The 13,271-nt window shown below is 40.1% G+C and overlaps 1 protein-coding gene across 6 annotated transcripts in view; it reads right to left on the bottom strand.

Moving 5' to 3' along the window:
* tead3a (TEA domain family member 3 a) overlaps positions 1-13,271 on the bottom strand; it is a 69,434-nt gene that overhangs the window by 54,966 nt on the left and 1,197 nt on the right. The window lies entirely within an intron of this gene.

Genomic DNA, 13,271 nt, shown 5'->3' with positions numbered 1-13,271 from the left:
ATTTACAACAGTTTTAGTTAAAGAACTGTTTAGGATCCCATCCCAACAAGTGACTACAATAACCATAATATGGCAAATATGCAAGAAAAGCCACGACTGGACTTCAGAAACAGCCAAAGCGGTTATCATGAGGAGTAGAGGAGACCACTGGTATGGACCTACAGAGAGAGAAGGGCTGACATTCCAGACATGCCCTTATTAAGAAAGCTACAGTGTCGCTAACACACTCTCTGTCCATCTCTCTCTCTCCCGATCTGTTGTGTCACTCACACCCCCGTCCTTCCCCTCCAGTCCTCTTCTCTCCTTCCCTCTCACTTACGAGCACCCCAGTCCAAAAAAGGGCCTGAAGAACAGGGAAATCATAGGGGGTGGGAGTGGGAGTGTGGGTTGCCTGACCAATTTAGGCATCCACTAAGGCTCAGGAAACACACTGAGCTCCCCAAGGACAATACTGCTGTTTTAGGGTGACTGGGTTCAGCACTCCTGCAAGCCAGTGCTATCAAGACCTGGGCAACAATAGTATTGAGGGCCAGAAAAACTACAACACATAAATGAGAACGCCAAAGGTTTACTTTACTACATATCAGCTTAAGACCTGAAACAATTCAGAACCCGAACATGGGATCCAGCAGTTTAAGAATAACAATCATTAGTAAGTTCTGCAGTCTTGAATTGTTGTGCTTGTGTTTGGTGCGTATTGCTGATGAGTATTGACCTTGGTTTGAAACTTGTTGCCTTATCTGTGAGCAGACATTATGAAAAGGTCATCCGCTGTCACCAACAGCGCCTGGCCTCTGAAGAGACATCGGGTTACAGAATCAAGTGACAAACCAAAAGCATCCAACACTCTTGATGGATAACCAGTGTTCATTAAAGAAGCATCTTGTCTAAACCTTTAACCGTCGCATTGGGCTATTGTACACACTTTAAGGGACTTGGGAGGGTACGTTTTATTGAGCAAATTAAAGTGAGAGTGAAAGCTCAAGAACAGGTTGGCTATGCATTTCACCCAACAAAGTCTCATGAAAGTGCCTATCTATACCACGAATGTCATTTCTCGTGCTATTTATACGCCAAAAATGGTTTTAGCGTGCATATGAAAATCCCTTGGTTAGGTTTAGGGGGGAGGGATGCGGGGTGTTTGTGCGTATTACACGCCATAAAGTGCGTATCATAGGCACGTGAAAACTGCGTATCATATAGACGCAAAAACGATCTTTGGCGTATAAATCGCACAAGAAATAACATTCGTTTTATAGATACGAACTTTCATGAGATCGGGTAGCCTGGATAAAACCAGACCCAGACTCAGTTGTAACTGAGTTATGGTCTGGCAAAGCGTCATAGACAAATCATTTCCAGAGCAGACTGATCTCATGAAGTAGCGCGTGTATGACACGGCAATTCGTATTTCCATTTTTGGCGTGCTATCAACACGCATAATCGCTTTCAGCGTGTTTATGAACGTCGTTGACTTAACGTTATTATATAAATATATGACTTACCTCAACCCCGTCCCTAAACCTAACCGTCACTGGGGTTAATGGCATTTATGACTGTTCCCTTACAATCCTAGGAAAGAAAAACATAGCTCCCCAGATGTAGATCTACATTTTGCTTCGTTTTGCTCTGACATTTGACGGCGTGTACAGACACGCGGAATGACGCGGACGTTAATGGCGTAGACATACACGCGGATAGCTCAAAATGCGTCGAGATAACACGCCACTTGATTTGAAATTGCCGTGTATGTTTACGCAAAAGTCATGATGTCATGTTGTCCAGAGGAGCGTCGCCAATGGACGTCGCGGATAGACCTAAAACCAATCAGAGTGATGAAGGAGATGACGTACGCAGAGCGTTGCGCTCCGATTGTTGTTCTTTGCTCGGTTTTTAACTAAAAGGAAGCGTTCAAATCACTTAAAACAGACGTGATAGCTGATTCGAACGAGTGATGTTCGACGGTGGCATCCATCTGTGTAATGTAGGCTACAAAATTTGCTTCAAAATCTCAGCGTTGTCATCATTGTGTAAAGCCCACCCCAACGTTTCTGACTGGTGCCTCGATTTCGACGGATTGGAAATGGGCTTGAATGAGCTCTTTGCCAGACTAACTTTCAGAGCAAATCTAAATTTGCCGGAAGTTGTCTGGGTTTTCCCAGGCTATAGAGATCGGGCTGATTTCACCCCAAAATTACACTGATATCATCTTGGGCCCTGCATACATCTGGTGTTATGATGCGTTTTGATGGATCGGATCACAAGAAGACAAGAGACACACATTCCTGTTTACACCTGGTATTTAATACATCTCTTTTGTTCACTTTCAACCACTACTAGTCCCGTTTTCTTCGAAGGGAGGGTCTATGGGAGGGGAAATGTGTTTTTTTTGTGTGTTTTTTTACAGATATTTCAATCTAACAGAATGATGGAAAACATATGGAAGATTGCGGCACATTTGTAACATGCGCCACTTGAGTTGCTTTCCCTATAGACCATTTTGCAAGATGTAAACAAAACTGGTCCAGAAGCACTTCCTGTTTCAGTTTAACACTACATAAAAGCTGAGATAAAATACAACCAACAGAACATATAAAACTGAATCAAAAAGTTACACAAACATCTTTAAGATTTTTTCTTTACATGTGAAATAAAGAAAACAGTTACAAACTGAAACAGGAAGGATTTCTGGACCAGTGTTGTTTACATCTTACAAAATGGTCTATACTGAACTCCACTCCCACTTCCTTAATCTAGAACAACCACAATAATATAATACAAGTCTCCATTCAAATATTCATAGACATTCAGTGCAAACACTCATTTGAGAAACAAATAATAATTATCAAACATAAACTTGATTATATTATAATTATTAATGATGATTTATTAACAAAGTTCGGGAGAAGCACATTCAAATGATCTACCCAATCAGCATAAGGGTGCTTTCACATCTGTAGTTCGGTTCATTTGGTCCGGACCAAGGGAGAAAAATTACACTTTGTAGCATTTTTCAGAGGTTTTGGTTCCTTTTCACACCACACTGATTGCTCTGGTCCGAATCAGTTGATGAGTTGATGAAACGAACCAAAATAGTCACGTGACAACAACATCCACATCACTCGTTGGCCAGATATGTCTAGAACATATTTCCATAACTGCACTTCGATTGGTCAGAATTAACGTGCGTAAAAATTCCAACAGAACTCCTTGAAGTAAACAAAGAGGAACAAGCAAAATCCAGCTGACATGCGGAGAATTCACTCCCAATGTATGTTCAGAATCAGCACGAGCTTTATCCTTTTGCAAATCCCCTCATAAACAACAAAGTATAGACGCGATATAAATAAGAGATTCACTGTGCAGTGCGGACAACTTCAGTGTTTATGATGAGTGTTTTAGTGAGAGTGCAGAACGCGGTCAGTCATGGCTTAAAGGGAGCGCTATTGGCTATATAAATAATCATTTTGTTTTACAACGGCAGCTGGTTTAGTCCAAAAACACGCTGTTATTTGGCAGTTGGGTCTGTTCGGTCGGTCGGATCACGTTCTCACCACAAACGAACCGCTCCAGAGTTCGTTTCACAGCGTACCGAGACCTTCTAGAACGCTTGTTTGGACCGCTTTTGGTGCGCACCCGAGTGCGATTGCTGCCTTCACACCTGCCCAAACGAACCGCACCAAGAGGGAAAACGAACCCTAGTGCGATTCAACTGAACTAAATGAGACAGGTGTGAAAGCACCCTAAGAGGAGGTCTATAAATTCGTAGACGACTCACCTATGTTCCTCAACAGTCTCCTCACACTTGCCATGGTTCATTTGGTACTTTTGTTTGAGCAAATTTGAACAATAAAAGGTAATATATGATACACTGGTGTTTTGCCAGATGAGAAGTTTATCTATGCATCATCTTTTTACTCTTAATTGCTTTTATAACTGAATCCACTGTACTTCCAACTGATTGCACTGTATTTTATTTTTGCATCATCCTCTTGATTCTAAACTGAACTCAAATGGTGCGGACAATTGGGTAAGAGACAAACATAAATTACTCTGAAATGTTAATTGGGAAATTGAGGGATCATGAAACCATGTTGATGTGTGGTAGAGTAGTGAGTTTAATGTAAAACTCGAGGTCGGGGACCGAATCTGTTTCTGTGGGGTGTGGACTGGAGACAGTCTTGGGGCGCAGATTGATTCGATTCCTTTCCTAGAGCCCCTCCTGTCCAATTTTAGGGAAAAATCTGGTCTATTAGGCAACGTTCACACTGCAGGGCTTAATGCTCAATTCCGATTTTTTGAAAAAATTCGATTTTTTTGCAAGGCCGTTCATGTTTCCAATTAAATGCGACCTTTTGTGATCTCCTGGGTGAACGTGAACTGACCCAGAAGTGACCCGCATGCGCAGAAGAGTAATCAATGGTCAACAACGTCACTTATTGTTTGCGGAATAGTTCTTTTTTTCCATATGTTGCGAGCTTTTGTTTTATTATTATTATTATTGCCACAGCCCATATACAAACACAGACAACAATTATTTTATCGACGGGCAAAGTTTGCACATAAATGTAAGATTTTTACGATCCTCACAGACCTCATCATAAAACCCGTTTAATTGATAGTGCGCGTCCTCGGCGCTCCTTGCTTTGTCGCCGGCGGCCGCGGTGCGACACTGGTGGCTGGTGTTGCCAGATTGGGTTTTTTCGCTACATTTTAAGGCATGTTTACATGTGTTTTAGCCAGGTTTTCACCTGGAAATCTGGCACCCTACTGTACGAAGTTAAACTGACAGAGAGCGCACGTTCACAGACACCAGAATGAACGTGTTTACAGTAATGTTCATCAGGCAGTAATACAGTACGTTTATTTTGGGTGAACGTGAACTGTCACGTTCGCCCAAAATATGAACGCATTCATGCACTATCGTTCATTGAACGCGTTCAGGCACAACACTGGGGAAGAGACTCGTCTGCAGCGGCCCATAACAGTGCAGAAACGCCTTGGAGTTAGCGTGTATTGGCTAGCTACAGGTGCATGCAATGACGTGCGGGTCGGATATATGTGACCTGGCCGTTCAGATTAAAGTCGCATTTAAAAAGATCGGATACATATCGTATTTAGACCACATACCCAAGTGGCCTGGGTCGCATTTGAAAAGATCGGATCTGTGGCATTCAGACTGTCATGAAAAAATCAGATACAGGTCGCATAGGGGCAAAACAAATCGGAATTAGGTCGTTTCAGCCTGCAGTGTGAACGTAGCCTTAGAGACATCCAATAGATAACGTAGGCGTGCCGAAAGAACACCACAGCACACTACAATCAACATGGGAAAATCTCACAGTAAAACAAGCCCCCATGCAAAATAAGATACACTGGTGTTTTGCCAGATGAGAAGTTTATCTATTTCATTGCCTTGCCATGGTTACTATCCTAACTAGAGATAAGAGGGAGTACTCTGGGTTCGGGCCACATTCCGAGACTCTAATAACCCTACCCTATTCACTTTTACATGGTGTTAGAAAATGAATGCGTGTTGTCAGTGTGTACACGGCCACCCAATGGTAAAATCCACCCACTCCTTTTATATACTCCCCATTAATCATAAACAGCGTCTCACAATGAGTCTTTCGCGGCTTCTACACATTGTGACATCACATTGTAACAGGCCCCGCCCACGCATTTATGTAAACCGTCTAGACGGACGTGTTTGGCGCCTGTGTTTGCGTCTCGCGTCTTTTACAGCATCTTGTGAAGGAAACACCATTTTAAAACTGCAGCGCTTAAGAGACGTCTTCCAAACTCATTTAAAAAAAGCTTACTGAACCAAAAGTTTCTAACAATAGTGTATATTTTAAAGGTTTACGCATCATAGTAACCGTTTTACTCCCCTAAATATTTAGAATTTATGTTATATAAAAATATAATATATATATTATTAACTTGAGTTGAGTTCAGTTGAGCCACGACACTATGTTCAACTAAAATTGGCAAATTTTGTATGCGCATTGGCCATTCAATTACACCACAACAGCGTTTTGGGGCCTGGAAATGCAAACGTTTGAAAAGGGGTTTCAAAGTGCACGTTTTTAAAAAACGACACCGTTATCGTCTCTGTGTAAACTACAAAAGTTTGTGAAAATTTTGAAAACGGTTACGTCGTGCGCATTTTATCTATTACGTGTTCAGCCTGTAGGTGCGTAGTATCTTTACAAAGTGACATCGCCATCTACTGGCCTGGCATGAATAATACAACGATTTTTGTCGTTTTTATGAATCCGTGTGAACGGGGATCACTTTGACAATGTTTTCTTCTGTAGGTGAAAAACACTCGTCTTGGTTTATCTGACAAAAGGTTAAGCAGCACAGACAGGAGACTGTTCTCTTCGGAGACTTGGAAAAACAGCTGCAATGCTTGTCAACAGGGAAAAGGCCTTTGCTCATCAACAACTCTCCTCTTGCACACTCCTCACCAACGCGCACACACACCCTTTCAGAAAGAACAACAGGGCAACAAGTAGGCAAGCAGCTGCTGCCCTAGATCAGATTACAGATAAGGACAGCATTTTAAGGCATGGCCAAGTAATGCTGAACTCTCTGATAGTTTAAGAGAATATATCTAAATGCTGTTTCAACATTGGTTTAAGTGTTATATTTCTCCAGGAAACTTGACAAGATTCTGCTTACACTGCCATACAAGGAAAGATTATGATCTTCAAAAACGTCAGAACCAAAAAGCTATGAGTAATACCTTACAAAACATCTCCAAAACACGTCCAGGAACACATTTGCATCTAGCCTGCACAACCACAACATTCAAATATCAATTGATCAAATCTTTCTGGATGGCAGAGTGAGCAGGACAGCTACAGGACACATCCAAAAAGCTGGCAGCCACAGTTTATTATTGAACACTATGAAGCGCTTAACATATGCTAGGTCAAAGACTCTACATTGGACTGAAAAAAAAAGAGATAGACATGTTACGAAGAGGGAAGTTTGAAGTGCCTGTTTTTTCTTCCATGGACCCAACCCATGTAAAACCTGTACAACCAGCTACTGCAGTTTTCTCAGAGTCTAAGGAAACCCCCCTCTCCTTCACTGAGCATACATTTAAATTAAAATAGGGGGAAAAGCCCCCTATTAGTTACAGAATATACATAACTATAAAATATATTTATGTATAAATATAAGTTACAGAATATATATAATTACATGACATGGGTGTAAATATATAACACACACACACACACACACACACACACACGTCATTTTATTTTAAACCAGATGAGGAAAAAAACTGGGTTGAATCCAAGGAACTAAAAGAATTTTATAATTTTTGTCTGAGGCATACGTCACTCATACGCATATCTGTTTCTAGACCAATTAAAGATGTTAAATACACAAATAAAACTGCATTTGTTACTGAAAAAAAAAACACTAGCAATTGATCTGATGTTGTTATTTTTGCACAATGAACACTTATATACACTCACCTAAAAGATTATTAGCAACACCTGTTCAAGGTCAGAAGAGAATGGGCCGATTGATTCAAGCTGATAGAAGAGCAACTTTGACTGAAATAACCACTCGTTACAACCGAGGTATGCAGCAAAGCATTTGTGAAGCCACAACACGCACAACCTTGAGGCGGATGGGCTACAACAGCAGAAGACCCCACCGGGTACCACTCATCTCCAATACAAATAGGAAAAAGAGGCTACAATTTGCAAGAGCTCACCAAAATTGGACAGTTGAAGACTGGAAAAATGTTGCCTGGTCTGATGAGTCTCGATTTCTGTTGAGACATTCAGATGGTAGAGTCAAAATTTGGCGTAAACAGAATGATAACATGGATCCATCATGCCTTGTTACCACTGTGCAGGCTGGTGGTGGTGGTGTAATGGTGTGGGGGATGTTTGCTTGGCACACTTTAGGCCCCTTAGTGCCAGTTGGGCATCGTTTAAATGCCACGGCCTACCTGAGCATTGTTTCTGACCATGTCCATCCCTTTATGGCCACCACGTACCCGTCCTCTGATGGCTACTTCCAGCCGGATAATGCACCATGTCACAAAGCTTGAATCATTTCAAATTGGTTTCTTGAACATGACAATGAGTTGACTGTACTAAAATGGCCCCCACAGTCACCAGATCTCAACCCAATAGAGCATCTTTGGGATGTGGTGGAAGAGGAGCTTCGTACCCTGGATGTGCATCCCACAAATCTCCATCAACTGGAAGATGCTATCCTATCAATATGGGCCAACATTTCTAAAGAATGCTTTCAGCACCTTGTTGAATCAATCCCACGTAGATCTAAGGCAGTTCTGATGGCGAAAGGGGGTCAACCACTGTATCAGTATGGTCTTCCTAATAATCCTTTAGGTGAGTGTATTTTAGCCATTCTACTATCTCACTCTAAATGATAACCATTTGGAAAGGACACATTTTGCCCATAACAAACCAACATGAAAAATGTATTATTAATCATTATTTTGTTTGTTGGTCATGAAGTTAAAAGTGAGCCATGATCAATGAGAAAACAATTATTTTGTTATGTTGTGATTACAAGAAAGCAAGTCGTAATCTCGAGAAAGAAAAAAAAAATATATTGGGATCACAAGAAAAGAAGAATGTACTTACTTGACTTGATGTAGTATAAAAATGATGGGACACATCAACACACTCTCACGGCAATTCGTATATTTGAGGCTAATTTGAATAAATTCGTACAACCCCATTCATATGTTTTTGTATCTGTTTTCAGATACCGACAGTTAGGTTTTTAAAAAAATCGTACAGTTATGTACGAATAACATAGAAATTATTATTTCATATGAACTAAGTGATTTCGTATGAATTCACCACCCTGCATAATTCATACAAAATCGTCACATCTTATAATTGTTCCGTTTTCTCATGAGATCGAGTTGGGCATATTATTGAAGGAAAGGAAAGGGACTAAATTGGAAGAAACTGAGGTTTTAATTGTTTATGTTTCCCCACATAAATAATGTTGCGTGAATGATGTTGCAAGCAGAATTTGAACACTTATTTCCCAGAAAAGCACCAAGGGTCAATATGTCAGGGAGCTCACCACCAGGTATCTTTTTTAAATAAAGGTGCAAACACACTAAAGAAAGCTCTGGTCCATTTTGAGGGAGTGGACAGAGCAAAGGGATTACAGAAATGTAGTTTCTAAAATCGCAACTGAACCTGCCTCTCTGGTATTATCATTGCCCAATGGCCAACGGATGCCTGCATTAAAGTATAAGACATCAAAAGCTAGAATTTACTCAGCTTTTGGATGTATGACAGAACATCACTTTCACAAATCCTTGTTTTTAGTAGTTTTCCCTGCTGTAAACCCTAACATAAAGCAGCCCTAAACCATCAGTTATAATGCATGTTTATGAATTATAATGATCTCCAACGGAGCTTCCTCTCAGAGTCCCAGGTGCTCTCTGTCCATCACACAATTTCCTCTCCAGACATTCATACACCCCTAGATCCCAACCAACATGCTTGTGGTTGCTAACATGTGGCCAACAACATACGTAGCCATTCCATAGCATTTAAATTCAAGTGGAAACAGTTGTCGAAAGCCAATGAAAACAGACTACAGTGAAATCACCATTGAAGCAAATTATCACAGATTTAATGAATTACTGATTCGGACCATTTTAGATAAACACAAACTCCACAAGTATATTCCTCTGATTTCAATGGTGCTAGCGTTGCTACGCTAACAAGGCCATACTCAAAGAGTACAAATTAAAAACTTGTTTGATGTGCGTGAACTAACGATTTTTGTTCTTATACATCAAGCAGTACAGATGAGCTTCAATGTTTATTTGATGAGCTCTCTGTATGTGCACCAACTATTATATGATTAAAAGCCTAAAATTGTTCACTTTTGTAAGTCTCTACAGAAGACTTAGGCCCTGTTTACACGAGAACGCTTGTGGGTGAAAACGTAAAAATATTTTCTCGGATGTGCCTTTCGTTTACGCGGTGACGGCGTTTTTGGAGCTTAAAAACGCAAAAAAATGAAACCATCCTCCAGAGTGGAAATTTTAAAAACGCTTAACCGCTGCGATCCCGTGTAAAGGGTAAAAACTATAGACTATACAAAATATGGACAAAGCGTCTGTGACGTCACCCATAGACTTTCTGAAGAACAGTTTTGAGGCTGTTTATGGGGGGTATGGGCGGCACCATATTAGAAAATCTTGAGAAATACAAAATACAAATGTTCAGAAAGGATACAGAGGTGGTATGATGTGGTGTGTCAGATCATGACCGAGACGTAAAATTCCACTCGGCGCAGCCCGTTATCAGCTGTCATTCAAAGTTAACTGCCCTTATTTGTCATACATTTTATATAGCTAAATATGATCTAAACTAACGAGTTAGAAAAAAAATTCACCCCCCTCACAGTTGGTTGGCACTCGGAACCTATCGAAAAATACAATTAAAGTCCATGTGACCAACCGGTAAAAACATGAATTTATGCTGTGAAAACGGACATTTTAACATGAGATCTATGGATATTTTCTCCCTTTTGGGACAGCCCTCTAGGGGATTTTAGATGTGTTGCAGTTTTTCACACTTCCGGGTAGGCTTCATTTTTCAGATTAGAATGTCGCCGCTTGGTAAAAAAGCAAAAGTTTGCTAGACAGTGATGGTTGTACGCAGGCGCACGGACTTGGTGTTGTTCTGTGGCAGTGCTTCACATCGCCACCTAGCCGCCTGGAGTGCATACTACATTGAATCACACACTTTTGCGTCACCATATGCACGCGGATCTCCCACCCAAAACGCTCGTCTAAATGCAGAATAAAGAAAGTGATAACGCAACGCCACTTTTGCGTTTTCTCTTCGTTTCCGTGTAAACATAGCCTTAGGCCTTGTCCACACTACTGCATTTTCGTTTAAAAACGGAGATTTAAAACTAATACGATCTCCGTCCCCAGATAGCAAACTGACATTGAATCAACGTGGAAACATGACATCGAAACAACGTTGATCTGACATTGTTTTGCTCATCGAATTAACGTTGAACCAACGTCAGACGCGTCATTCTTTCAAAACTAACGGAAAATCAACTTGAAATCAACGCGTTGTTTCAACGTTATGAAAGCAAACCAATTTTCGATTTTCATTTAGCTTTGAAGAATGCCGCGTCTGACGTTGGTTCAACGTTAATTCGATGAGCAAAATCAACGTTGTTTCAATGTCATGAGAGACGTCGTTTCCACGTTGATTCAATGTCAGTTTGCTGTCTGGGTCCACACCAACGTTTTATCTGCTTATTAGAATTGATCTCCGTCCACATTAAACCAACTGACAATGCGATCACGTGATCATTCACCAACACTGGGCATGCGTGTGCCGGTGAAAACAGTGGCTGACGAATCAGGGAAGGACACGTCATGACTGATAACACCCAATCATAGAGCCGAACATGAGCCTCTGAGTCATCGTTTCTAAAGTCCTCCGATTTGTCCCGTCTTCACTAAAACGCCCTCCGGAGATTCAAAACGCAAAACGGAGCTGCAGCGTTTAACTTCTCCTTTTAGGTCTCCGTTTTTAAACGAAAACGCAGTGGTGTGGACGGGGCATTAAACAGCTCGACTCATTAAAAGTGATGGGAGTATACCAAAAATATCTCCATTTGTATGCCGAAGATGAGGTTTGGAACAACATAAGGGCGACTAAATGATGACAGACTTTTAAAACCCTGTTGAAAATCGACAACTTGTTTTGGGAAGAAAGCGTCAGTCTTCATCTATGCCTGTCTGCACCTCTTAAAAACGCCCTCCGAGCAGACTTTTACCAGAAAACTGAACGAGAGTTCTTCCATACGGCTAAGAAAACAATACAGTTGTACGCCGCATGAGGAAAGAATCCGTCACACATGTCTAAGTTCAGACTAAATCGACCAACACCAGATGATCAACAGGAAATTGTACAAAGAGTGACAATTTTGAAGTCTGGATATACAGGCGCACCACTGACCTCCACGCCCCCAGGTGCAGAGAGACGCAAAAAGAGGGTCGACCCGAAAAATCTAGAGCCCTAAAGGATGACAGAGCTGCTTGTGTAGATCAGCAAGATATCGTTCCTCACAGAGTAGCGGCCTGAAGCCCAACAAACACACTGCAATGCTATTTAAAGCGGTGAGCTCATCCAACACACTTGTCATGTTTTGCAGACCCTCTTGAAGCTTCACAGCCAGTGTTAAGAAAATCCCCCTTCTCGTTGGGTTATTTTCATAGAGAAACAAAAAAATACAATGTTCAGAAAACCTATAATATTATTGCCCATGTGAATGAATAAATATCATGCAATAATCCACTAATGTGTAACTGTTTTAGTGTTCTTCATAAAAAAAAGGCAATCATAAAGATGTTATTGTTAATAATAATGATGAACATAATTGGAAACGCCTACACTGTAAAAATGAATATGCTTTATCTAATCAAAAGAATTGTGGCAACAGATTACAAGCAATATTATTAATTAAATTTAACAAATTAGAATTGAGTAATAATTCATCAAATTATTCCTTAAAAGTTAACCATTTAAAATGGGCAAAGTTTACACCAAAAAATGTAACAAAAATATCTCACTAACAGACAGACGTCAAAGATTAATTAAAATGTCTTTATTTTATATTGCCAACATTGAAGACACCTGATGTTAACAAGCAGAATCACTGAAGGAGAAAACCGTAATTTTACAATAAACCTAAAACAAACACTGATCACCACAATGGTGACTTAAATTTATGTTTTTTTGGTTGTTGTAAGTTTTAGTCATTTTAAATGGTTAACTTTTAAGGAATTAAATTTGATTAATTTTTACTCAATTCCAATTTGTTACATTTAATTAATAATATTGCTTGTAATCTGTTGGCACATTTTTTTTTTTATTATAAAGCATATTCAATTTTATAGTGTACGCAGTTATGACAAAATATGTTTTTACATTGCTTTAACTCAAGATCCAATTCAATTTTTAAAGTCAGTTTAATGTAATTTAAGTTGAAATATCCAAGTTGATTGTAGCTACTTAATTTAAGGAAGCAACTTTTTTTTTTTTTTACAGTGAGAGTCCATTAATGAGTGAGAAGAGTTCACACTTCAGCAAGAGCTCTTGAAGGAAATATCTGGATTTTTTTTCTTGGGCACCACTGTTATATTCGGTCACATTTTTTTTTACAAGAAATTCTCCTTTGATTGCTCACTGTAACCTTACTCAACC

Source organism: Pimephales promelas, chromosome 20 (assembly GCF_988280905.1).
Source record: "Pimephales promelas chromosome 20, fPimPro1.hap1.1, whole genome shotgun sequence".
Taxonomy (NCBI): Eukaryota; Metazoa; Chordata; class Actinopteri; order Cypriniformes; family Leuciscidae; genus Pimephales; species Pimephales promelas.
This window is presented reverse-complemented; position numbering and strand designations above follow the sequence as displayed.